Below are 25,754 nucleotides of genomic sequence, written 5' to 3'. Positions count from 1 at the left end.
GTGAGGGAAGAATGGAGCGTGAGATCAACAGGCGGATCGTGCGGCGTCCGCAGTGATGCGGGCTCTGCATTGGTCTGTCTTGGTGAAAAAGGAGCTGTCAAAAGCTCTCAATTTACCAGTCGATCTACGTTCCTGCCCTCACCTATGGTCATGAGCTATGGGTAGTGACCGAGAAAAACGAGATCGAATACAAGCCTGAAATGAGTTTCCTCCACAGGGTGTCTGGGCTTTACCTTAAAGATAGGGTGAGAAGCTCAGTCATCCGGGAGGGACTCAGAGTAGAGCCGCTGCTCCTCCGCATCGAGAGGAGTCAGATGAGGTGGCTCGGGCATCTGATCAGGATGCCTCCTGGACGCCTCCCTGGTGAGGTGTTCCAGGCACGTCCAACCGGGAGGAGGTCGCGGGGAAGACCCAAGACACGCTGGAGGGACTATGTCTCCCGGCTGGCCTGGGAACGCCTTGGGATTCTCCCGGAAGAGCTGGAAGAAGTGGCCGGGGAGAGGGAAGTCTGGGCCTCTTTGCTTAAGCTGCTACCCCCGCGACCCGACCTCGGATAAGCGGAAGAGAATGGATGGATGGATGGATGGATGGCTAATATTTGCCATTTTCCAGTCCTTTGGAATCTCCCCAGTCTGCAGTGATTACCTAAACATGTCAAAGGTTTATATCTGGATTCGCTAGCCTCCTTAAGAACCCGAGGGTGAATATTATCTGGTGCTGGTGATTTGTTTGATTTTCAGCCCACCATAACAACAACAACAACAACATTTATTTATATAGCACATTTTCATACAAACAGTAGCTCAAAGTGCTTTACATAATAAAGAATAGAAAAATAAAAGACACAATAAGAAAAAAAAACTCCAGACGGCTTTAGAAAAAAATAAAATCTGTAGGATTCCAGACCATTAGACTGCCCAGTCCCCTCTGGGCATTCTACCTAACATAAATGAAACAGTCCTCTTTGGATTTGGGGTTCTCACAGAAGGGCTTAATGAAGATGGTCACGTAGAGTTCTGCCTTTTAATCCATCCATCATTGTTGGAGCATCACGAAGCTTTGAGTAGGTGGAGGTGGCACAAGCCATCTGACATTTGCCTGAGCTTGAACACTCCTGTAAAGATGAGCGGGCAAATATTCCTCAATCTGGATGTGTAAAGTTGATAGAGGAGGATCCCAACAGGCTCGACGCTGTCATTAAAGCAAAAGGTGGAACAACAAAGTAGTGAAAGTGGGTGATGATCCTTTATCACTTCAGACTTTAGTGAAAAAAAGTTAAAAAACTTTTTTTTATAATTATTTTTCCAAACTAAGTTGTTAGAGGTAGTATATCAAGTAAATAAATCTGAAAAATTATTTTTGTGTGATTTGTTTTCATTTTTGGCTGTAATGCAACACAAGGTATTTTCACAGGGGCCAATTCTTTTCTATACCCTCATACCTTTGTGGTGGTTGGTAGGCTGTTGGGGGCTTCTGTGATCATGCTATCTGCCACATCCCTTTTCTCAAGTTTGCCTTGATAAGATGCTACCCACTTTGTTGCAGTTCCACACCCCCCCCAAAAGTGTGTACTCCGTGGTTATCAAACGTGTTGCATTGGTGCCATGAGAGCAGCCCACAGATGGCTGTCAGGCTCAGATTAGGACAATAGGGGTACAAAAATATTTAAAGGTGTGGTTCAGTTGGGGCAAAGTAATTGGACAATTTACAGTTTCCCTTACCACAAAACAGACTGGAAAGTGACCAGGGGGTGACCTTTTATAGTAATGAACCAAAACAGGGCAGGGTTGAGTCCACATCTGGAGTGTTGTGTGCACTTGGGGTCACCACGGTACAAGAAAGACTCCGCAGCAGTGGAGACTTAAGGACATGTCCTACTGCGACAGACGCGGAGATTTAAATCTGTTTAGTCTCGAGCAGCAAACACAGTGTGGGGACCTAATCTGCAGTATTTCAAATCCTCAAAGGCTTTGATAAAGCAGATCCGGTGGCCTCCTTTCTGGTTAAGGGCGAGTCGCGTACTTGAGGACTTCAGTGGAAATTAAGGGAAGTGCATTTAAGACTGAAGCCTGGTGAAAGCACCTCTTTACTCTGAGAGTTGTGGGACTTGGGGAGAAACAACCAAGACATGGAGTTGAAGCAAAAACGCTTAACAACCTTTAAGAAGACATTAGATATTGGGAGGGCTTAGCCTTCAGCTAAACAAGTGGGCTTGACAAACCAGATGGCCTCCTCGTCTGTCAAAGTTTTTACGTGTCTGTGAGTGGGTCAGGTGAGCACATTGTGTTGGCACATTTTATATTCTTACAACCAAGAGATTTTTTTTTATTCTTTATTTTGTTTGTAACTTTTATTGTCTTCCAGGATTTCAGAACATGGCACAGGCTGAGGAAGAAGAGTCACTTGCAAAATGCAAAAGTGTATTGGCAGAGGATGCCTCTTAACTGGAGACTTGTTGATTTTTCAGCCATACGTCCCTCAGCCTGGTGTCCACCATAAACTTGTTCGGCTGGAGGACGACTCCAAACTTGCCCTGCAGGTCAGGTAAAGAGTGGCCTTCAGGAATAGCCAGGGAGAAGCGCTGCAGCAGCCAGGACATGAAGAGAAAGAGCTCCATCTTGGCCAGGGCTTCACCCAGGCAGACACGAGTTCCCATCCCAAAAGGCAGGAAGCTGGGCGACGGAGCGAGAATGAGCTGTCCTTCTTCATCCAGAAAGCGCCCTGCGAAAGAGAGGGAGAGAGAAAGGAGGATGATGACAACGTGGCCCACCCCTGCCAGCCTGAGCATTCATTACATGGGCACAAAAGATGGTGCCCTCTGATAGTCGCTGCACTGGGTGGCAGGCATTTGAAGGAGTCACACTTGTAATAAGCAGACAAGTTCATAACCGGGACAGGAGATGTAAATCAAAGTTGAAGAACAGAAAAGAAAGATTTCATTTAAATGGATAGAATTTGGCCAACAATCAGCACTCAAGAACTCATCGTGACAAAGTGAAAGACGTTTTCAGAAAGGTCTGCAAATGTCTTAAAAATCCAAAACTGAAATCTTGCATTCCTTAGAAGTATTCGGACCCCTTGTTGTGGCACGGCAGACTGTGTTCAGGGGCCTCCTGCTTCTGTTGAGAACTCGATTGGGGTCCACCTGTGGCAAACATTTACAGAGGCAGACCCCTGCAGATAGCTGGTCCACAATTCACACTGCATGTAAAAAAAAAAAAAAAAACAATCCATCAAGTCCAAGGGGCTCTCTGTGGTGAGGCATCGATCAGGCAGGGGCATTAAAACCATTTGTAAAGCTTTGCGCATTCCCAGGAGTGCATTAGCCTCAATAATTGAGAAATGGACCAAGTGTAGAACCACCAGGAGTCGTCTTCAAGTTGACCATGTGATCAGGGCCAGCCAAGGAATAAGTGATTAATTTAACAGAGCCTGTGAGAACCCTGCAGAAAGACGACCATCTTGGCAGTACTCCGTCAATCAGGCGTTAATGGGGAGTGGATGGACGACGACCACTCAAGTAAAAGACGTGACCGCTTAAAGGACTAGGAGAGCTTTGTGGAAAATGACTCTCTGGTGTAATGAGAGAAAAACTGAGCTCTTTGGGCAAAACTTCTGTTGAAGACCAGGCCCTGCTTTTGACCTGCCTAATGCCATCCCTACGATGAAGCATGGTGGCAGCGTCATGTTATGGGGTGCTTCTCAGTGGCAGGGACAGGGAGCCTGGTCAGAACTGAGGGAAGGAGGATAGAATACAGAGAGGTCCTTGAAGAAAACTGTAACCCCAAAATGCGAGACCTTTTAATACTACAATGACCCGAAGCATCCAGCCAAGACAATGCTGGGAGTGGCTTTGTGACCAGTCTGTTTGAGTGGAGAGACCTGAAGATCGCCGTTTACAGACACTTTCCATCCCATCCAACGGAGCTTGAGAGGATTCTACAAGAAAGAAGATGACAAGCTGCCCAAATCCAGGGGCCTCATGTATAACGCCGAGCGTAGAACTCACACTATAACATGGCGTAAGTACAAAAGCCGAAATGTGCTTACGCACAGAAAAATCCAGATGCAGGAATCTGTGCGTACTCCAACTTCCACGTTCTTCCGCTACATAAATCCCGATCAGCGTGAAAAATAACGCTCGTGCACGCGCATTATGTAACGCCCCAAATCCTCCCAGAATTGCGCCTCTTTAAATATGCAAATCAATATAAATCGCTCTTAAGCTCAGCCTTCTGTGAAAAGACAATGGGAAAAGCACGGGGGAAAATATAAGAATTTCAGTGAATACCAAGTGGAGGCAAAGGAAAAACATACTATTTGTTCAAATAAGCCGTGGTATAATCAACAAAATGAAGTTGATCGAGTGACATAGCGTGTTGGAGAAACTTGAAAGCTCACATTCACGTTGCCGGAAATAATAAAGACGTCACAGTCAAAGTCGCCGTGAAAAGCTGAGTTGTAGCCCACTGTCTGAGTGTCATATGAAAGATTATTAGGGTACAGAGAACAAAAGGCACACGGTGGGGAAAAAGCACGAAATGTCAACTTCAATCTCGACATTTCCACTTTAATCACGTAGTTTATTTTGTCATTAAAGTAGAACATCATAAACGTCATCTTAAAATCGTTTAATTAACCAGTTTCTCAAATCACATCGTAATTAAAGTAGCACGTTAAATGCTTTGTTTTGTATTTGATCTTCTATGTGCTCTATGTGTGTGAATCACTACTTGCTTCTTAAACCGGCTCTCTTTCTCCAACTGGACACAGAATCAATTACATTCGTGATATTACAGCTCTCTGAATAATTAAAATACTGTATACGTGATATCATTTTCATGATGATAAGAGTTAAAGCACATTATTAAACATGGGTTTCACAGCGCAGTGATTGTGTGTGACCTTCGATGAAATAATTTATTGCAGCAGTACTCAGGGGCGGCTCTAGGCTTGTGGTGGCACTGGGCAGAGGAAGAATTGGTGGCTCCTTCACCCGCCAATGTCAGTAAGGTAGCTTATACATGGTGGATGGCCACGTCCGTTGCAGACACTGCATAGCCGCCTCGTGCTCATGACACAAGCATTTAACTTTTTCTGAAGTTTGTCGCTGCGTATTTAGCTGTGTTGTTATTTTCTATTTCTGTTTTATATTCAATATATATTGGCGTAGCCGCCACTGAAGTCCTTGCTTTTCTTTCCCCAAATACCAAACCAAATCGCCACACATTCAGCTCTGTAATAGAAGTTAAGCCATCTGTAAGCTTAGCGCCGATTCTTCAAAACGTTTAAGGCACATTGAAATATCTTCGTAGTACATGTTTAATTATTCTATCCTTCACAACACTCCCAGTGAAGAATATAGATTATTTAAATATAGTTAAAGTTTTATCTGTATAATTTAATAAACATATTTTGCTGCATTTCACCTTAAAAATGATATCGTCATCATATGTAAATACGCGCTTTATAAAGTGGCTCAGGTTGTGCGATATTATAACTATAGTGCAAGTTTACAGCGGGGTGATTGTACTTATAAGTACTAACAGTTCTACAAGTGCGTTTATAGTTCTTGGGATGAAACTGTTTCTGAACCGCGAGGTCCGTACAGAAAAGGCTTTAAAACGTTTTGCAGTGGCTGAGACAGCGTGTCCTTGAAGCTGTATACCGATAATTCTCTTTCCGATCAGTTGCTGCTGTGATTCCACACTCAGATACAGTGATATAAATACTCTGAGTGGTGCAGTGAGAGTAATATGGAAAAAGATGATCTGCTGTGGCAACCCTTAACGGGAGCAGCTGAAAGAAGAAGAAGGTGCAGTGAGAGTAACAACGCTAAAGCAGTTATGGTATTTGGAATACTATGGCTGTTCCCTGGACCATTATATTGTTACAAGTTAATTACAATCAGATGCATTACACTAATAAACAATATGCGGTTAGTTTCAGTGTATTTATAAAGCCACGCCAGGAAGATAAAGAGTAACCACACAGGAACAGTAGCACTGCTTTGACGCTGGGTGCCGCCAGTCTGCAAAACTAAGCAAAGAACTTAAATACGACAAGGTATGAGGTACCGGTGAAAAGTGCATGGCTTTACGCCAAGTGTGGGTTTTATACATCGCGATTTGAACGTGGAAAAGTTCTTACGCAACATTTCTGTGCGTACGCACCGTTTATACATGAGGCCCCAGGTGTGCAAAGATTGTAGAGACCTTCACAAGAAGACTTGAAGCTGTAAGTGGTGCCAAGGGGTCTTCTTCAAAGTGCTGACTTAAGGTACCTGTGTAGAGGTTCGAGGTGTTGATTTTTAAGAAATTTGCAAACATTTCACTTTGTCATTTTCGGTTATTGAGTGTAGATTGATGGGTAAAAATGAGAAATTTAAAATTAAATCTACAGCACAGTAAAGTGTGCAGAAACTGAAGGGGGCTGAATACTTTTGGAGTCCTCTGTATAAATGTAATAATCAGAGCTCATTTAAAATTGACACAAATCATAACACACTTGTCCTGTGAATCTTCTTTCCAGTGTTAATCACACAAATAGAGAGATCAATTGGTTTTGTTCCTGGTGATTCGTTGTGAGAAGCACTAAGCTGCAGGCACACGTCTCATCTTCTCCACCACATGTGCTCTGCCCCAGTCTCCCACCCATTCCCCCCATTGTCCTGAAAACCCAAACCACACCCCCCTGACCTACCCCCCCCCCCCCCTTGTCCTGCTCATTTTTTTTTTTTTTTCTACTGATGGCAGCTGTGAAGCCAACATGCTTGGCCTGCTCAGCTGTGGCTCTCGTGTTGTCACATAGGATGGCTGGGGGACACAGCACTTGATACTTTGACCCCTATGGAGTGGCATGGTCAGTAGCCCCTCTTTACAGTAAGTTGTTTCTAACTTTAATATATTCAGTGTTTGCTCAGGAATATGCTAGTAATTCTCACTTAGGAGTGTACCTTTAATGTTATTTTGGAGACGCGTTGCTCCCATTCCATCATGTCTAGCCACCATTCTTTATGTTTAATCTTGTAGGCCACCACCATTTTGGTACTTTTAGATGCTGCCTGCTGCTGGGCATGTGATGCATGGGGTTGGTTTTTTGTAGTATAAAAATTGCTGATTGGGAAGCATCATCCTAACTAATTCAAGGAAAATCAATTTAGGAAAAGATTGCAGTTTGGAGTTTAGTTTTGGCTTTGCCCTTGAGCTCTGCTGAGTGCTCCTAAGACTCGTGAGTACGGACATTAGCAAACGTCTACAGGTGACTTTTTGACCTCCTTCAGTCTCTGCTGAAATTTGAACACAACAGGCATAAACATCAAACTGAGTAACAATCAAGTGGCAGGAGTGGCAGAAGCCAAAGCCTGTCCTGACAGTAATGGGTACAAGGCAGGACACGGGCCTGGGCAGCATGCCAGTCCTCCACAGGACCCATTCTCATTCAAACACACACTTGGCTGATTTGCCGGTTTTGACCAATTTAACTTAACACGCATGATTTTGGGGATGTTGGAGGAAGACCACTCTGGCATGGGGAAAATGCTCAAAATGCACACAGACATTTGACCGTAAGGCAGCTAAGTCTTCTTTTGTGTCACCACACTGCCCATTTAAAAAAAATGCTCTTGTTTAAGTGTTTGGCACTTCTGCTCTTGTATAGAAATTTGAACGAGTAACTTCGACATACAGTAATCCCTCCTCAATCGTGGGGGTTGCGTTCCAGACCACCCCGTGATAGGTGAAAATCCGCGAAGTAGAAACCATATGTTTGTATGGTTATTTTTATATATTTTAAGCCCTTATAAACTCTCCCACACTGTTTATAAATATTCCCCTCACAGTTATACAGCATAATCCCTTTGTATTCTCTTAGATATTAGGTAAGATTCATTGAAATTATGTATGTAAACACCCTGTTTATATACAGTAAAACCTAAATATTATTTTAAAGATATCGAGTGTTTACGATATCACATATGTTACAGCCATTACGATAGACAGGCCACCAGCAATAAATACGTACAATGCAAGAAAAATTGTGTACAGTAAATGTGTGTACAGTGACACTAAACGTGCGTACATGTACTAAACACTGTAAGTAGAAAATTAATTATGGTTACTTACCAACAATGACACGATGACATGTCCGATAACAATGAGTTTAGTTTTACTGCACAACAAAGGAGAGCGTTACAGCTCTTCTAAAGGAGCCTGTTCAGGTGACTGTGTAACACTGCCGTTGTTCTTCTTCAATCCAAATCCCTAAAGCAGATTCCATCCAGACTACTGCCTTATTATATCCACTTACAACTCGTTTTGCACCCTGGTTAAAAGGAAACTGCGGCCGTAGATCTTATATTCCTTTCCTACTTTTTAAATACAAAGAATCGTAGCCTCATTGATGCCGTAATGGCGTCCTACAGCGGTGTAGCTTTTCCCTTCCTTCAACATATCCAAAATATTTACCTTTTCAGCAATCGTTAACATCTTTCGTTGGCGCTTGGGCACGGCCCCTGAAGCAGTAGCTGGAGCAGATTGTTTTGGAGCCACAATGAACGGCTTGACTATGCACAAAGATAAGCACAAAAGAGCACAAAAGTTAACTCTTTACACAGCGAAACACGTTGATGCTGAATGAGTGAGACGAGACTTGCTGGTTAACGCCGCAGAATCGCATTCAGCACTCCGTCGCTGAGCCATTCAGCACACAGGAACTTAACTGCTTGCTCTGATTGGTTAGCTTCTCAGCCATCCACCAATAGCGTCCCTTGTATGAAATCAACTGGGCAAACCAACTGAGGAAGCATGTACAGGAAGTAAAAAGACACATTGTCCGCAGAACACGCGAAGCAGCGAAAAATCCGTCGTTATATATTACAGTTTTTCTCGATTGGTTTGGCTCATTTCTTGAAACCGAGATGACATTCTCAAAATAACATGGACAGATCTCCAAACCACCTTGCAAATGTTCACAACAGAATGGCATTTCTCATTGATTTCATCAAATTGCAAATGCCTTAGTACATGTCTCAAGTGTCTCAGTGCATCTTTGCAAATGGTTAAGTACAAGTAGCCTGCAGTTAGCACAATAAGCCCACATTTAGCACATTTTCCAAATAAATAGATCTTGCTGATCTAAACTGATTAGTTGATTCTCAGTCTAATGGTTGTTCTCTCCAAAACATGTCAGCATGATTTCATCGTGTAAGTCATCATATGCACAATAGTCTGTTCAATTGTCAAAATTAGTCAAGAACATAATACCATGAACACCATATATGAATTTCTTGGAACATTTGATAAATTCATGACAGTAATTGACAATCAGGTGAAATTAGAACTTGACCAACGAAGGAGGAGTTTCCCACATCTCAGATGACCAACCAAACAGTTTGTTTAGTTACCTGACAGGTGCTGTCTATTGTTGTGAATGCTGCCAAACGTGTATATATAGAGCTTGGCTAGGGCCAGTACCATTTGAACATGGAGGTACCTCACCAAGTAAATCAAGAAGGGCAACCTCCTGCTCGAGGAAGAAGAAGAGGAGGAGGAGGAGGAGGAAGAGGAAGAAGAAGAAGAGGCGGAGGAGGAGGAGTGAGGATGCGTGGTGGTGGAATAGGGGGAAGAGGCCGAGGAGCACGAAGACACCATGCTGTCCCGGATGAGATTCGGGCCACAATTGTAGACCATGTGGTTAACCATCGCCTGACAATGGCAGAGGCTGGGCGCGAGTGCAGCCTAATGTGCCTCGCTCTACTGTCTCCTCCATCATCCAAACCTTTCGAGGGAAAACAGGTATGTACTCAGTCAATGATGGAGTCATTACAGTATACAGTACTGTGCATACTGTAAAGCAAGACATGTATAAACTCTTCATTCCGTGTGTGTGTGTAGGCCTACAGTACTGTAATATATTACCTCAATGTGATGTTGCAATATGATGTTACAGTACAGTAACTCATTCTGTAACAAATACGCATACATTACAATTGTCATACAGTGTTGTCCTTTGACTTCTACGTCTAGGATTGGACGACAACCTCACATGGGTGGCAGAAGAAAACTTCTCAATGAACAACAAGAACAAGAGATCTGTAACATGGTGATTGCAAATAATGCTCTCACTTTGAGACAGATCCGTGATGCAATCCTTCAAGACAATGCCATATTCCAAAATGTCAACTCTATCAGCATCTCCACAATAGACCGGGTATTGAAGAAGCATCAGATGACCATGAAGCAGATTTACAGGGTACCATTTGAGAGGAATTCTGACAGAGTGAAAGAGCTGCGGTACCAGTATGTGCATGTAAGTCAGTTATTGGTTGTCTATTATAGTAACATTACAGTAAGCAGTGGTTCCCAATTTGTTTGGTTTTCAGTATCCTCTTTACCTTTAGAATCCAGCTTTATCTGACTACAGCATTTTGCCTAAAAACTGCAACAGTGTTTCTCCCTCTTTGTGTCAAATACTCCCTGCAGTGCCTCTGCATAGGCCTGTACCCCAGGTTTGGAACCACTGGAGTAGTGGCCAGTAGCAGGCTATATTGAACTTGTGGAGGAGAACATAGAACAATCCCATGTAATTTTCTATTTCTGTTGTGTATGACTCCTCTATATGACTGATTTGATTTTTTACTCTATTGTAGAGAATAATGGCATTGGAAGGGAATGAAACATCTCACATCCTTGTATTTGTCGATGAGGCTGGTTTCAACCTGGCCAAGGGCAGAGCGTGGCCGTAACATCATTGGTCAGCGGGCCACGGTGGATGTCCCAGGCCAGCGAGGGGGCAATTTAACAATGTGTGCTGCCATATCTGAGAATGGTGTGGCCACACACATCCCCAGTTTAGGCCCATATAACACTCAAAAGCTCCTCATTTTCTTGGACCGTCTTTATACACATCTGGTCCCAGAAAATGAGAGAGGTCTCGAAGGGCCTCACCTACCACACTATGTGATCGTGTGGGACAATGTAAATTTCCACCGTGGGCGCTCATCAGGGCCTGGTTCACCACCCATCCAAGGATGCTCATGGAGCTACTACCACCATACTCTCCTTTCCTTAATCCCATTGAGGAATTTTTTTCCGCTTGGAGGTGGAAAGTCTATGAACATCAGGCTCAAGACCAGAGATCCCTGCTCCATGCAATGGATGCTGCATGTGAGGACATTACAGGGGATCAGTGTAGGGGATGGTTGAGACATTCGCCGTTTCTTCCTCGCTGCATCGCAAGGGAAAATATCCGCTGCGATGTGGATGAGAATCTATGGCCAAACAGAGAGCAGCGTGGATGGCCAGGAGGATGAGGATGGTGGCCAGGAGAGGGACGGTGACGACAACAACCAGTGAAAGTTACCTTAGTTGTGAAACTTTATTTACTGTAAGCCCTACTGTAGGCTAGATATAATTTTTCTTGTTTTTTGTTTGTGTTTATATTTCGTACATGTACAGAATACTGTATACATTTTTATGTACTCTAATGTATGGAAGTTACTTTATGTGTGTCAATAAAAATGATTACAATTTCCTTGGAAGTAGGAGTGCAGTGTGTCTGATGTCAAACTTTGGAGGCTGCTCTTACTGTAAAATCCTTTTTTCAGTTTTATACATAATTGTATTCTGTTGGCTAGACCTCTGCCATAGTGACAAAACATCTAGGCATTTTGACTTGCAGTGCTTACACGATGCCAAAGGGACGATGCATTTTGGGGGCACTAACTATTTAAATGGGAAAGGAATTTAGTTTTGACACATGGGTAAACTATTTTGGGAGAGATACGAGCTTTTGCAGGTGATCCATGGTGTTGTGCTAAACCATCCAGGTTATTTTGGAAAAACGCACTAAGTGAATGCAAATGAGCCAACGAATTGAGAAAGATCTTTGACATTTTGATGGTACTGACTCTTTATATGGGAAAGGAATCTATTTTGAAGCATGTATGAACAGTTTTGGGAAAGATATGACCTTTTGCTAGTGAGCTGTAATGTTGCGCAGAACTGTAAGACTGTTTGGCCAAATGATCTTATAGTTTTAAGAATGTAATTTCTGTTTCAAGAAATGAGCCAAACCAATCGAGAAAAACTGTAAGATATGCTTACATATAAATTCCACGATAGAGTGAAGCCGCAAAAGTCGAAGCACGATATAGCGAGGGATTACTGTACATGTATATAATAACGTTCTCAATTCTGTTTTGTTCATGGCAGAGTCACGGAGGGACAGAGGGTCTCTCACCAGCGTTTGGCTTAAGGTCAAGTGCCAGTCCAGCAGAGAGCAATGTCTGGCACACACTGTTAATTGTGTCCTAAAATACAAAAGCAAAATGTCACCCTATATCAGCATCTGCTGTGTTTCCTGCAAAAGATCAAATCTTAGAACTAAGCCTTTGAGAGCAAAGCAAATGCCAGTTGAGGGCCACGTAATGAGAGAGCCTGAGAGCCATTTGAAGGGCTGTCAGCATATTTTGTTTGGTTATTCTGTTAGATAGCAGACTGGAGAGGGTTATTAATGTTTTTTTTACCAGGATCAAATTTGTCGGAGTCTGGCCATTCGTTGTCATCATGATGTATGGACCACAGGTTGATCACAATTCGAGCTCCTTTGGGAATCGTGTATTCACCAATGCTGAAAAAGAAAAGAAACAAAATAATAATTCAATTCAAACTTGTGCATTTCCTCCAACGAGCTGGCATCAAGCTGGCAAGGAGGACTGCTGAGCATTCATTTCTTAGTACAATGTGTTTCAAATTAGATGATGACTGTTAAAATTAATGAGAAATGTGAACACTGGCTAGCCATCTGTAACACAAAGTTCATTTTCTTTTGTCTTTCTTTTGATTTGTCACGTCTTGTCTGTCCGTTTTGCGCACCACATCCTTCCTTTCCGTCTCCCCATAATGTACTTGAGATGGCGTCACACTTATTTCAATTAAAGGAACATCAGAAAGTTGGACCTCTTATAACACTAGAACATGCTGAGAAGTTAATTAACACTGGGAATGCAAATGTACATGCCTGTCAAGAAGAAGGGCACTGCCAGTGGGTAGTAAATCCTTCAGTGACACAAAGGGATATGGAAGTAACTTACTTGGGGTTACCAGAACAGCTTTGAGAGGAAGCTGGAGAGACTGAATGCTCAAGGGCTGCAATCCCAGCAGCTCTTACAGGTGCCATAGACAGCAAGGAGCCATGAAGGAACGGCAAGAGTGCAGAAGACCTCCTGGGCATCACAAAGGCCCCGCTTGGGAGAATCCAAAACATGTTGCCATTTTAAAGTGGAAGTTTGGGAGGACTGTGTTATGATGTAGTGACTTCACTAAATAAGAATGGAATCGGAGGTTCAGATTGGCATTTTATTAGCAGTCAAAGGTCGATCCTGGGAGAGTGATGCTATAATCAGCAAGGCAAGAACGTGAAACCAAAATTGGAATTCAAAGAAAGTGGCGTAGAAATCAAAAAAATCAAAAACAAAACATAACATTAAACTCTTAGTCAATTAACAAAAGAATTGTTTGGGCAAAAAGTGAATAGAAACATAAATGAGAATGTCCGTCCTTTGTTTGATGTACTCATAAACTTGACCAACCAGTACGTGTATGATGCTGACCTTTATATTTTGACCTGGTGCTGCACACCTCTGGCTGACTGCCTTGCACCCAAACCAAAGAAAATGTACACAAAGACGGAGCTTCAAAACAGATATCCTTTAAAATGTTATTAGGAAGGCGTTTATCTTGAGACAAGACTATTGCCAAGAGTGTTTTTCAGGTCCCGTCCTCCTCTCAACCATTTAAGGTTAACGGCCCACTCCCACGGTCCTCTCACCGCTCATTGGCGTGAATGCTTTTCTCAGACCCAGTTCCTGTGCTCTCAGCTCTTGTAAATTTTTACATTTTCCTCACTTTAAGTTCCCAATAAAAGAAGACGTATTATGTCCAAGTCTTAATGAAGAATTTCCTTCCGAAAGGTTATTAACGGAAGAAATGAGTACAGAGGCAATCCTAGCACCAAGAAACGAAGTCAAACGTATTGTTGCGAAAATTGTCGATCAGTTACACGGCAAATTGGTTAAATGCGTATCAATAGACTACGCTGAAACAGATGGTGGTGATGGTGCAGAACATGAAAGCATCAACTTACAATATCATGAAGAATATCTACAACTGTTAACAGCGTCCGGTCTTTAGGTGCATATGTGTGACAGTCAGTTGGCCAGTCAGATATATCAGAGATGGTGTAGGGGTGTCAGAGGGTGAATACTTGTGTGATTAGTTATTTAGTGTGTTGTGTTTAATTTTGACCTCTCTGTGTTCATTTTGATTTTAAAGAGTCTTTTCCTGCTGATCAGTGTCAAAAAAGCCAAATTAAATGCACTGTGATTCAATTTTGTGTAACAATAAAATGTGAAAACTTCCAAGGGGGTGAATGCCTCTTATAGGTAGTGATACAGAAATATAGACGGTATTGACTTGTCATATATGGCAGCGTTTGTAAAATGTAGACGAGTGAAGCTAGCTTAATGGCCTTACAGGTTTATAAATATATGGTGGGGAGGCAGAGAAGTGACAAGCCCCCATTCTTCTACTGAATGTAACTTACTTTTTTTTTCTCCACACTTTTAGATGTGCTGTCTATATGCACATATTCACATTTGTCCCAGATATACATTTTTTATTCATTGAATTAAACAAAACACACACACACACACGCAAGAGAGAGAGAGAGAGACGGCTGGATGCATAAGGCTTGTTTTTAAAGAGACAGATTCGAGCATTGTTTTAACCTTGTATTAAATGAAGACTTTTTTCTATTGGATTTTAACCTCCACTTCTGTTTACAGTGATCGGTTTGTAGCATGCATTGTTGCAATGTTACTTTTCTTGGTGGTTTATTAAATGAAGGATTTTTCAAATGTTCATTTTTTTCCCTGTGCTTAAAACTCATTAAAAAAAAGTGTTTTTAGCGAGTGGTTTGTAGCGCTATAGCGCAAACTCTTGCAGTGTTAGTTTTCTCTGTTGTTCAAGGTTTTCTCAGTGTTATTCAATGTTTTTACATTTAGTTTACTATTACGCTGTGCTTTCTATGGTATAATTAACTATATTTGTGCTTAAAATCTTAAAAAAATATATACATACAGTTTGTACGGTCTGGAAGGGATTAATTGTATTTACATACAATCATATGGGGGAAACACTTCGGTTCACGGTTTCCAACCAGAGTTTTGGAATGAATTATGGTCATGAACCGAGGTTCCACTGTACCTGGAATCTTTGAGAGCTACATGGGGAAGCAGAGGAATCACAGGCCGAACGCGCAGAACCTCCCGGATTGTGGCCTCCAGGTATGGAAGTCTTCCTCTGTCTCTCAGGGTGGGTCGGCTGTCCAGCCCGATGATGTTGTCCATCTCTTCTTGTATCTTCTTCTGGATCTGAGGAGACAGAGGAGTTGAGTGTGAACTCGGCTGAGGATGGGCTGTGCTCCACTTAAATCAAGAGCACTGGAAAGGACAAATCGCTGATCTCTCCAAAAATATCTTTCTATTATTAAAAAAAAAAAATCTTGGAAGTTTGGAAGGAGACGAGACGTGACTTTCTCAGAGATACATTCACGTCATGCGAGACGAGACTTTGTGCCAAGAGAGAGAGCCACGCCCAGGGCCAGAAATAAAAGACAAAAAGTAGATGACAAAGTAGAACGTCGTAAGGGATTCAAAAACATTGGTGTGGTACACATGCAGAGCAGGTTAGAGATAATGGAAGTACGAAAACTTGAAAATCTCAAAACAAGGATAGTAAAGATCGCATTAGCTCAAACAAATGGACATTATTACTTGGTGAAATAACAGAACAGCGAAAAGAGATCGAATATATTGTTCATATTTAAACTTTAAGTCAGAGACTTGTTGATCGTCTAATTCATGTTGCCATCAGGGGAAAAAAAAAAGTAGTGTTTCTTCCCAATGAAGAGGCGTATCCGCGAGAATTAAAAGAATTATTGTTTGATTCAAGTCAAATCCCGCAAGAGAAAATTTCAAGCATGCATACGGTTTAATTGTTTCTCATTTGTGTGAATGCTACTGTCAGACACATTTCTTGTAGAGAGAAAGAAATGCTATTCACTCATGGGCAGTTATACGTTGCATTGTCACGATGTAATTCCAAACACAGAATCAAAATTCAATGAGATATTGATGAAAAGGTGAAAGCGAAAAAGAGATCGAATATATATGGACATGACAGGTGATATGACAGAAGTTCTCTGGCGAGATGCAGATCACATGGCGCAGCAGCAATCCAGCAGCTGATCGAGCAAAGGGGAGGTTAAAAAAAAAACAAAACCTATTTGTATTTCTCACTGTATCACCGTTTAAGAGGGGGTTTCGGAGGAGCGATCGTGTCAGAGCCACGAAGTTGGCTGGCACGTAGCACATGCCTAGTGTGGGCGAGCGAAGCCCCCTAGTTTTGATAAAAATCTATTTGATGCTACGGAAGAGCTTGATAGGCTGAAGGGCCTGTTCTCATCACAGTTGTTGTAATGTTCCATCGTAAAAGTTTTCTTTTGTTTTTTCCACATCTTTAGAGCCTTTATGTAACTTTTGATTCAGAACAGATAAAGCCTTACTGCACACCCCAGTGTCGCACAACACTGCCTATTTCATAGACATGGACACCTGGGCCCCTGCTTTCAAAACCTTCTACAGTACCTGGACTTTTACATATTAAAAACGTAAACAAGTTGCAATGCTTTTGTCGTGATTAGCTGGCACTTTATTTTTTGTATACACAAGGAAAGCTGAACGGCATTTGATTTTATTCTATTGAATCCCAACTTTAATCTATAAAGGGGAAAGCTAATGAGTGTCCAACATAGTAACCCAGAAGGGTTCTCTTCTTCCCTCCAGCTCTACAAACAAAGAGCCGGGCCTTCTACTAACTTGCTCCAAACACTACGTCTAAAAACTCAGAGCAAGAAATGAAAGGATAAAAGATGGGAAAAAAAGGTGTGGTAAATGGTAGGCAACATGTCCTGCCATCGGTGGAAAGAGAAAAAGAGAGAAGCCATCTCAGTTGCTGCACAAATCAAGAAGTGCTTATAGGGTTTGAATTTCAGCAAAGCCTATCTGTTACATTAAAATCAAGCATGGCTTCACTAAACAGAGCAGGAGAGTCCTGCTACACTTTCAAAATTTGCCTCTTTTATGCCATTATTAGAATTAGGAGAAAAAAAAAACAAGCAATTTCAGACAAACCAACTGTCTGTTGAGTAAGCTGAGTGATTTAAAACAGCACCGTACACCACTGTGATAAAATAACGGTTTGTTATGAACATGTCTGCAGTTTCCCTCCAGCATTTTCTACCCTGCATATCCAGTTTAAGGTCGTGCAGAACAATTGCTGTTACTATTTATTAGGAGTTACTACGCAGAAAAGAACTCCATCATACCTAGATGCAATCTTACAGCACCAAAGCCAAAAACCTGATTTAAATACCATAAAATCAGCTTTAAAGAGCTTGTGGAAATTCAAATAGCTGAATTATTTTGATATTTACTAATGTCTACACGTGGCATGACATAATAATGTTTACTGTTTTAGTATTGGCCAAAAACTGTTAGTGAATAAATTGAGAATGTACACATAGTAAAATAAATCAAATAGTCCAAAATAATGTCATTGTTTTATAAATAGCACTCTGAAATCCCCCCACAGCCAATAGAAAGCCCCTCATTTGTTGTTACCTTTAGGACCACTCTCCCATCTACCACACATGAAATTCAAGCTCTGAACTGTATATTTTTGTAAAAGTATGGAAATTTCAGTCCTTCTAATTTTTATTCCGTTTCAAGCCACACAATCGTTCTTTCATTAAAAATAACTCCATGGCCTTTGTTATGAGGGTTGCTTTCAAGTGTGCATTCAGACCTAACGTGTATACTTCCTATGTGCCATTCTTTACATTTATAAACCATAAATTTCATCAGCCTCAAATTTTTCCCCCATAATGTAATAATTCTGCTGATTTTGGATCATCTGCCATTTCACAAAAGTCAGGTATTTTCTGCTAACTTGACCAGTTTGTTATTCATATTCCTATCCAGATCATTCCTATTTCCAGTGCGGTCCCAGCACTGACCCCTAAGGGACTCTGTATTTAACATCCGCTCATTCTGGTAATTTCCTTGCACCATAACCCTCTGCTTCCTGTGTTTTAGAGAATTTTGAACCCATACACCCTGAAACTGGTCCACTCTTACTATCAGACTTGCACCAATAAAGCATCCTGACCCTCTGGAAATATTTAGCTATAGTGAAAGCTTTAGGATTTAATATTAGTGGTCACTATAGTCAGTTGGAATAGAGCCACTGAGTTTAAAAAGCAAAGACTTAAACCTGTCAAGAACAGCCTTGTTCCTTGCCCTACAACAATAAGCCTGTTTGGGTGAGCTTTGGATTTCTATATTGCAGAACATGGCATTATGATGAGGGGTTCCACTGCCAACATTCCAGTTAGTGTGCAGGCATTATCATGTTTGACAGACACGCACAAAGATCACAATCCAGCCATTCTGCAACTCCAAGACTGATCCGAACAATTGTCCACCAAACAAAGGTCATTTTTTTACGCAGCTCTACTTGTTCTGGAAAAAAGTATCTGCATAAATATGTGATCTGTCACTTCTTTACATGCTTACCTCTGGATAGTGGATCAGATATGCAATCATCCACTTCATGACTGTAGTGGTAGTCTCCACTCCGGCCCCAAAGATGTCTGCCAAGGTCATAAGCACGTGGTCATCTGAGAGGCCCACCTCCTTTGCATGCATGTCATTGTTTTCTAAATTGCGCTTGGCTCGCAGAAATGAATCCATCAAGTCTTTTTCTTCATCGGCGTTAAAGTCTGCCTAAAGTAGACATAACAAAACTCAGGAAGACTTTAGGAATCAAATAACATCTCCAAAAGCTTTTTAAGGATGAGAATATAAATCTACAATGAGAATATAAATCTAAATTAATTAGAAAGAGAAGCAGGAGTATCTTTCTCTCTGTCTGTGCCATTCATATCAATCTATTATATAGTGCCTTTCATATCCTCTCTGTCTGTCTTTCTAGTCACATGGAAACTGGTTTTGCCTAAAGACACGTAGAATGAAATATATCTGTCTAAACCCAATAATACTGGACACCACATAGCACATGAGGCTGACATTTAGGGCCAGTTTATACTCGGAATGCGTACTCATCATGGCTGCCACACGTTCCCAGCATTTACTTGACGCATCGTCTGAGCACGTCCTCAGAAATAAATGCGACACGTGCGCTTCAATGTGGTGAAGTAAAATGCCGACATACAAAGGCATTCGTGGTGCATTTTATATTCAAGCGTCACATATTCCTCATTGTGATGACACAATACATTTTAAAAGTCTCACAACAGCATCAGAATATACTGCAGCGTATTTGAGCCACTGAGAAAAAAAATTAAGGACTTGGTGAAAAGGTCTTTTTTGTGATTAAAGTGGAAATTTCGGCTTTAATCTCAAAATGTCCACTTTAACCTCGTCGTTTATTTTATAATTAAAGCAGACTGTCGTAAACGTCATCTTAAAACTGACCCAATTGTTAATCGCTACATGCTTCTGGTTTTCCCTCCTAAACTGAGGGCAGCGGCAAGCAGCAATAGATTGTCGCACAGAACATCTTAAATTTATGATATTCCAGCTCTCTGCACATTTAGAGTCCTTAGATTTATATTTGCTATCACTTTCATGATGAAATGCATTAAAGTATATGTTACATTTTACAGTTAAATCGTTAACGTCATTTAAATAGTGAATACTGTTGTTAATTACACATGTGGGGGTAGCTGCTGCTACCTCACAGGGAGTCGCGTCCCTGGTGTTCCCTGCCTGGAGTTGGCATGTTTTCCTGGTGGGCTTCCTCAGTGTGCGTCGGTTTCCTTCCAAAGACATGAAGATTTGGGGATTTGGTGACGCTAAAATGATGCTAGTGTATGGGAGTGCTTGTGTTCACCTTGCGATGACCTGATGCCTCGTCCAGGGATTTTGTTTCTGTCTTGTGCCCAATGCTTCCTGCAATGGGCCCATCCCTGGATTGATGGATGTAATCTTTAAACATCAATTTCAGAAATATTGTGGCAGGGTGTCCTCTGCTTTAATGGATGTTTAAGGCAATTCACATCACAGCGAAGCTTTCTCACCGTGATGATATCTCGCACTGCCACCTGTTGGAATTTATCAGATTTACGTAAATTACTCGCACAGATATAAACAGTACAACACTTGCGTAGCAGTAACATCCACTGGAGCACACGTCGCATCTTGTGAAGTATAAACCCGGCCTCAGAGTGTTGCATATTTAATGTGATGACACACAACTTTCAAAAGTCTTACAAGTAACAATGGCATCACCTTAACTAGTGCAGAGGCCAGTATCACTGCCTCCTTAAACTCCACATATAGGAGACAGGGCAGATAACAAATGGAGATAACACATACTGTACAATATTAACATACTGGAGCCACAGAAATAATTATCAACACAATAATCAATAGATGAAACACTGGAAGAACAAAGCCATAAATAGAATTCATGCAATGTAAAAAAAATGTTTTTAAAAGATAATAAAACTTTTTAAAACTTTGCTTGAGCAAAGAAAGAAACTAGGGCTGCCATAACTAATTGATGTAATCAACTGAAAATTTTAGTCAAGTTATATTTGCTTAATGGACTACTTGTTCCTGGCCTTCCAGCACATTGTGCACAGGCATGTGGTGTCCCTGTCCTGTTTTTGACGACGCTAATCTTAGTGACATTCAGTGGAAGATGGTTCTTCAGAACATTGGGCAAAATTCACCTCTGTGGTGGTGAATTTCACCTGAAAATCTCAAAGTGGTTGCTTGATTATTGTGTTCTGTTCCACAGCAGCATCAGCTCAATACATGAACGCCTGAAGAGGAAGCATTAAGGAAGTACAGCACAGGACAAGCCAACAATATCATAAGTTATTCTCGTATTTAGCTGTTTGACAAAAGTTCTTATATTGTCGTGAAGTGGCTTAACTTGAGAAATTCACGCTAGTGGCCAGCGTTGCGACAAAAGTTAGAGCTGTGGTATTTATTTGGGCAGAGCAGGTAAATTGTCTGCTAAATGCACTTGTCTGTTACTACTTTTGTTAATGGTGAGTGTGCTTAAGTAAAATGTTTCTGAATATAGGTTTGTGGTGTTATGGGTCCACAGCTCGCGCAGCAAAGGCCAGCAGTTTTGTTTTAAATAAATAATCACCGTGCTCGCGGCTTAGTGAGGGGGCGTGGTGGCTGTAGCAAGCCGCAGGGCGATCTGCAGTGTGGGCGTTTCTCACCCAGTGCACAGTTGAGGGACTACCCACATCCGTGATTGTTCCTGTGGCTAATGTGCTGCAGCTGCTATGGACCCCCCTCTTAATTAAAAGAAGCGCGAGTCGGTTAGGGAGGAGAAGATCAAAATGAAAAGAGAAGGAACGGAGGAAGCAAGAAGCAGTGAGGAGAGAGACCCTCGTGGGTCTGAAAGAAAACTGCTTATCAACAGTTGTCCAAACTGAGCAGCAGTAACATCCTAAATAAACAAAAGTCAGCTTTATAAAGTTGTTTTTACTTTTTTCTTCAGTGATTACATTTTAAATCACATTCAATAAATGGCCAGGCTGTCTCAGTCGGATTTTCTTTTTAAATCCTTGTTCAGCTGATCCAAACTGGAAAGAGTTTGCAGCACAGCAGCCCAGAGGAGCTGCCACTGGGAAGTTGACTGTTTTGAAAAGAAACGCAGTTTCTACTGCACTGTAGATTTCAGTCGTGCAGACCATACAGCTCAGCAAAATCCTGTTTTTAACATTAAGAAGGTATGAATATCAGCATGTCTCTACTGAAATGCTTCTGGGCTGTGCTCTCTGAAGTCACCGCAGACAGACTGATGAAGTAACGTGCGAGTTTTACTGAATGTCGCTTATGAAGTGATAAAGAAGATAAAGGCTTTCTCTTTTACTCCAACATCTGAAACAAAGTACTTTTTTGCACAGGATTTTTGATTGAATTATTAATGCACACTTATGTGGTCGCCTACATCTAGTAGGTTTCTTTTGGAAAAAGTGAAAAGTTGCTGGTGAACATAATAATACTTTTATTCATATAATACCCTCTCAAAGCACTTGACATCAAGATTTTCAATGACTGAATGGATTTATGTGCATATTTTAAGCCCTGCTCATCACTATTTAATAAATAATACATTTTTAAATGTGATAATGGCAGTAATTGCCACTTAAGAACAAAGTATAAAGCTGCACCAAAGTTAGCAATACAAAAATGAACGGTTACTGTAAAGTTTAACTCATAATTATTAAATGCTCTGTGGTTGCAAAAGAAATGTAATTGTTTTTACCTTTTTAGTCTTCTCTTCAAAAGATAGGAGTTGCCACTCTCCTTCGCCTTTCAGTTGGTATCATGTATACTTTACAATCAATTAACCAACTTTATGTCAAGTAGGCCTAGCAACCCGTCTGTGAGTAACATCTCTGTTTAAGATGGATTTTAAACAATACTGTACATGTGTGTGAAGTGAGCCAGACTGAGGTGTAAAAAACAAAACAAAAGCCCAATTACAGTATTAAGTCTTGTTTCAACTTTAACTGTTTTGTCAATTATTTTATTCATCAAATATAGATATCTTTTAGGTGTGGCAATGCACTGTATCAGCGCATGCTCTTTCTCTAGGCTTTTTTTATTTAATTCTATTGGTATTGTTTTTTTATTTGTCGTCTTGTTGAAGTTATTTTTGTCATTTTTTTTCATATCCTGGTATTCTCAAATTCTACATATCAAATTATTCAATTAATTAATAATCAATAAATATTCAAATACAGAACACAACCATATGCCTGTTTGAGTCATTTGGACATAATTAGTGGTTACATTATTCGATAAAATAGTCAATAGATTAATCGTTTATAAAATAATCATTTGTAGCAGCCCTAGACGACACCCTAGCTGAAATATAACCGATTATTCACTTATGTTTGCATCAGTGCAATGTAAATGTTTGTGATGGCAGGCCAATGTAAAGTTTTTCACTACCTGCCTAAGTGATGTCTGTAAGTGAGGATGTTTCTTGAGGGATCCAGCCTGACTACTTCCCTATAAATATCATATCCTACCTACTACACCAAACCATGATCAGCCTTAGGACTCATCTAGACAAGAGGACTTAAAGCAAATACTGTACGCTGCTTTGAAAAACTGCATTCTGTCTTCTCTGTTTTCTAGTGAGCATTATTGGAAGGTTTTAAAAAACCAAAGCTGATTGTGAAGAAATCGCAGGTTATTGCATTTCTTCCCCAATAGTTAACTATCACAGTTCCACAAATTCTCCAGAAGAATTTTTAGTTACTTACTTTACGATCATTGTATTTCTTATTCAGAAGCTTATCTCTCTCCGTTACACTCTTCTTCAGAATCTGTAGATCTTTATTAGGGAAGAGCTTTGGGAAAAAATGGAATAAAGTACACCAGTTAGGAGCATCCTATCGCATGAAGTGCATAATTCACAGGTGAGTCCAATTTTGTCTTCCTTTTAAAAGAATAAAATTGTAAATGAAAAGCTCAGAACAGGCCACTTCTGGATGAAGTTAGGCTTTGTGCTTTTGCCAAGCTTGTCATGCCCTGCTGTTCTTTACACATCTGTGTTGAGTTTGTCTTATCATTTAGTTTCAAGTAGCATTTTGTACTTTAGGCATTTGATGAGTGTGCTGTTAGGACGTGCTGCACTACTGTTAGAGGATGCCTGCTCGGTGGGACCAGGCACAACGTCAGAGATGCTTCACTTTAAAACCCCATGTGGCATTCAGCACATTGTCTGAGGTTATGAATTCATCCCTCAAACAAATTCTGTCTTTGCGCTCTTAAGATTTCATATATTCTGTTTCATGACTTACAGCATTCTGCTTCTGTGTTATGGGACAATAACGCAAGTAGCAAGTATCATTCAACAGGATAAAACTTGAATCTCTAGCAGTACTTTTTCATTTCAGCATCTAATGCTAGGTTCATCTCAACTTTGTCATCTACAGTATCTTTGAGTTTGAATATATTTTTGATCTTTTGCCTGATTCATGTTGCTGTGTCCTGATGTTTCTCATTCTGTCACAATAATCCCGGAGATGCCATTTCATATTATTCCTGTTGTGTTTTAGGGTTTTAGCATCTTAATTCTGGAGACTTCTCTTTTAGTTAATGGCTCCTGTTATTTCTTGATCCTACAGTTTACGTCTTCTGTTCTTGGCAGCAGCATGCCTTAAGTTTTTAGACACTGACTCTCATTACAGTTTCTCAATTGCGCACACATCTCACAGTCCAGTTTGCCGTGTTTTCTGGCTGCTCAGATTTTCTTTTCCAGGAGATAATTAAAGGATGTTAGCAGAAACTAAAAGAGCAAGTTGTCTTTGTCTATGCTGTGGTCCAACAGATCCTTTATTGATCCAGCAGTGATATCACAGAAATAACAAATATGAATTAATACAATTTTTAATTAGTCTTTGTGTTTTTCTAAACAAGGTATCTTTTCAATTAATGAATCAATACCTGCAACCATGGGAAGATGTCCACCAGGCTGTATTTAGCAACAGTGGTCACAATGGCTTCGCTGTACTTGAGCATGGATTCAAACTCTGGGTCCCCATGTTTGTAAGAAGAGCTGAAGCAGAGGATGCTCACGATGTTAGTGATGACCCGCGTCAGCTCTGGGGCCATGTTGATGGAGACATGCTGGTTGTCTGTCAGAACTTCACACAGGGAGTTAGCTTCCTTGGAGACTGAGTTAGAGAAAGAGGGAAAACAACAGCCTCTAAATCACTGGACAGGTCATGACGAAAAGTAATAATTGAGAGAGGGCAGTGTACAAGTGTAGTGAAATTATTAGTGATATGTTAACAATTAATGGTATAAGTAACCGTAGAGCACTACAACAATACAGAACAATAAATACAAACCTGTAGCGTACTACGATATTCTGTGTAAAAGCTAACAACATACAGCCTGGAGTGATAAAAATGAAAGTAGAATAGGACAGTAGAATAAAGTGAGGAGTTGAAGTCACTATCACCAGTGGAGAAATGGAGCAGTAAAGTGGCAGTTCTGAGATTCAGTAATAGTAATAATAATTAATAAAGTGCAGCTCAGATAAGGTAAAACAGTCCATACAGTCTGTGCAATGTTTCAGCCAGGATCCCTTCCCAGCTGGTTTTCAGATTCTTTTTTAATGTCATTTTTTTATTTTAAGGCAGCATTATGTCAAAAAAACTGTAACAAAAAGCGTTGCAGATGGAAGGATCTGTCAACTTTTGGCTTGTAAAACCTAAAGGTCAGATAAAGAATCTTTATAAAATAAAAATATATTTTCAAAAATGTTCTGAAGTACAAGAATCCCCAAAAAGTACAGAAGACCCAGAAGAACATGCCTTAAATAACAAAGGTAATCCCAGGCAAATAAGTCAGTCAGTCATTCATTATCCAACCTACTATATCCTAAAACACAGTCATGAGGGTCTGCTGGAGCCAATCCCAGGATGCAAGGCAGGAACAAACCCCAGGCAGGGCACACACACACCAAGTACAATTTAGGATCACCAATGCACCTAACCAGCATGTCTTTGGGAGGAAACGCACACAAACACGGGGAGAACATGCAAACTCCACGCAGGGA

At 41.0% G+C, this 25,754-nt stretch overlaps 1 pseudogene; it reads right to left on the bottom strand.

Annotated features, from left to right (window-relative positions):
* Window positions 1-2,265: 2,265 nt before the first annotated feature.
* Window positions 2,266-25,754, bottom strand: part of LOC120520036 — a 37,244-nt pseudogene continuing 13,755 nt past the window's right edge.

Source organism: Polypterus senegalus, unplaced genomic scaffold (genome assembly GCF_016835505.1).
Source record: "Polypterus senegalus isolate Bchr_013 unplaced genomic scaffold, ASM1683550v1 scaffold_3484, whole genome shotgun sequence".
NCBI lineage: Eukaryota > Metazoa > Chordata > Cladistia > Polypteriformes > Polypteridae > Polypterus > Polypterus senegalus.
Note: the sequence above shows the minus strand (reverse complement) of the source record. Positions and strands in the feature narration are given on the sequence as shown.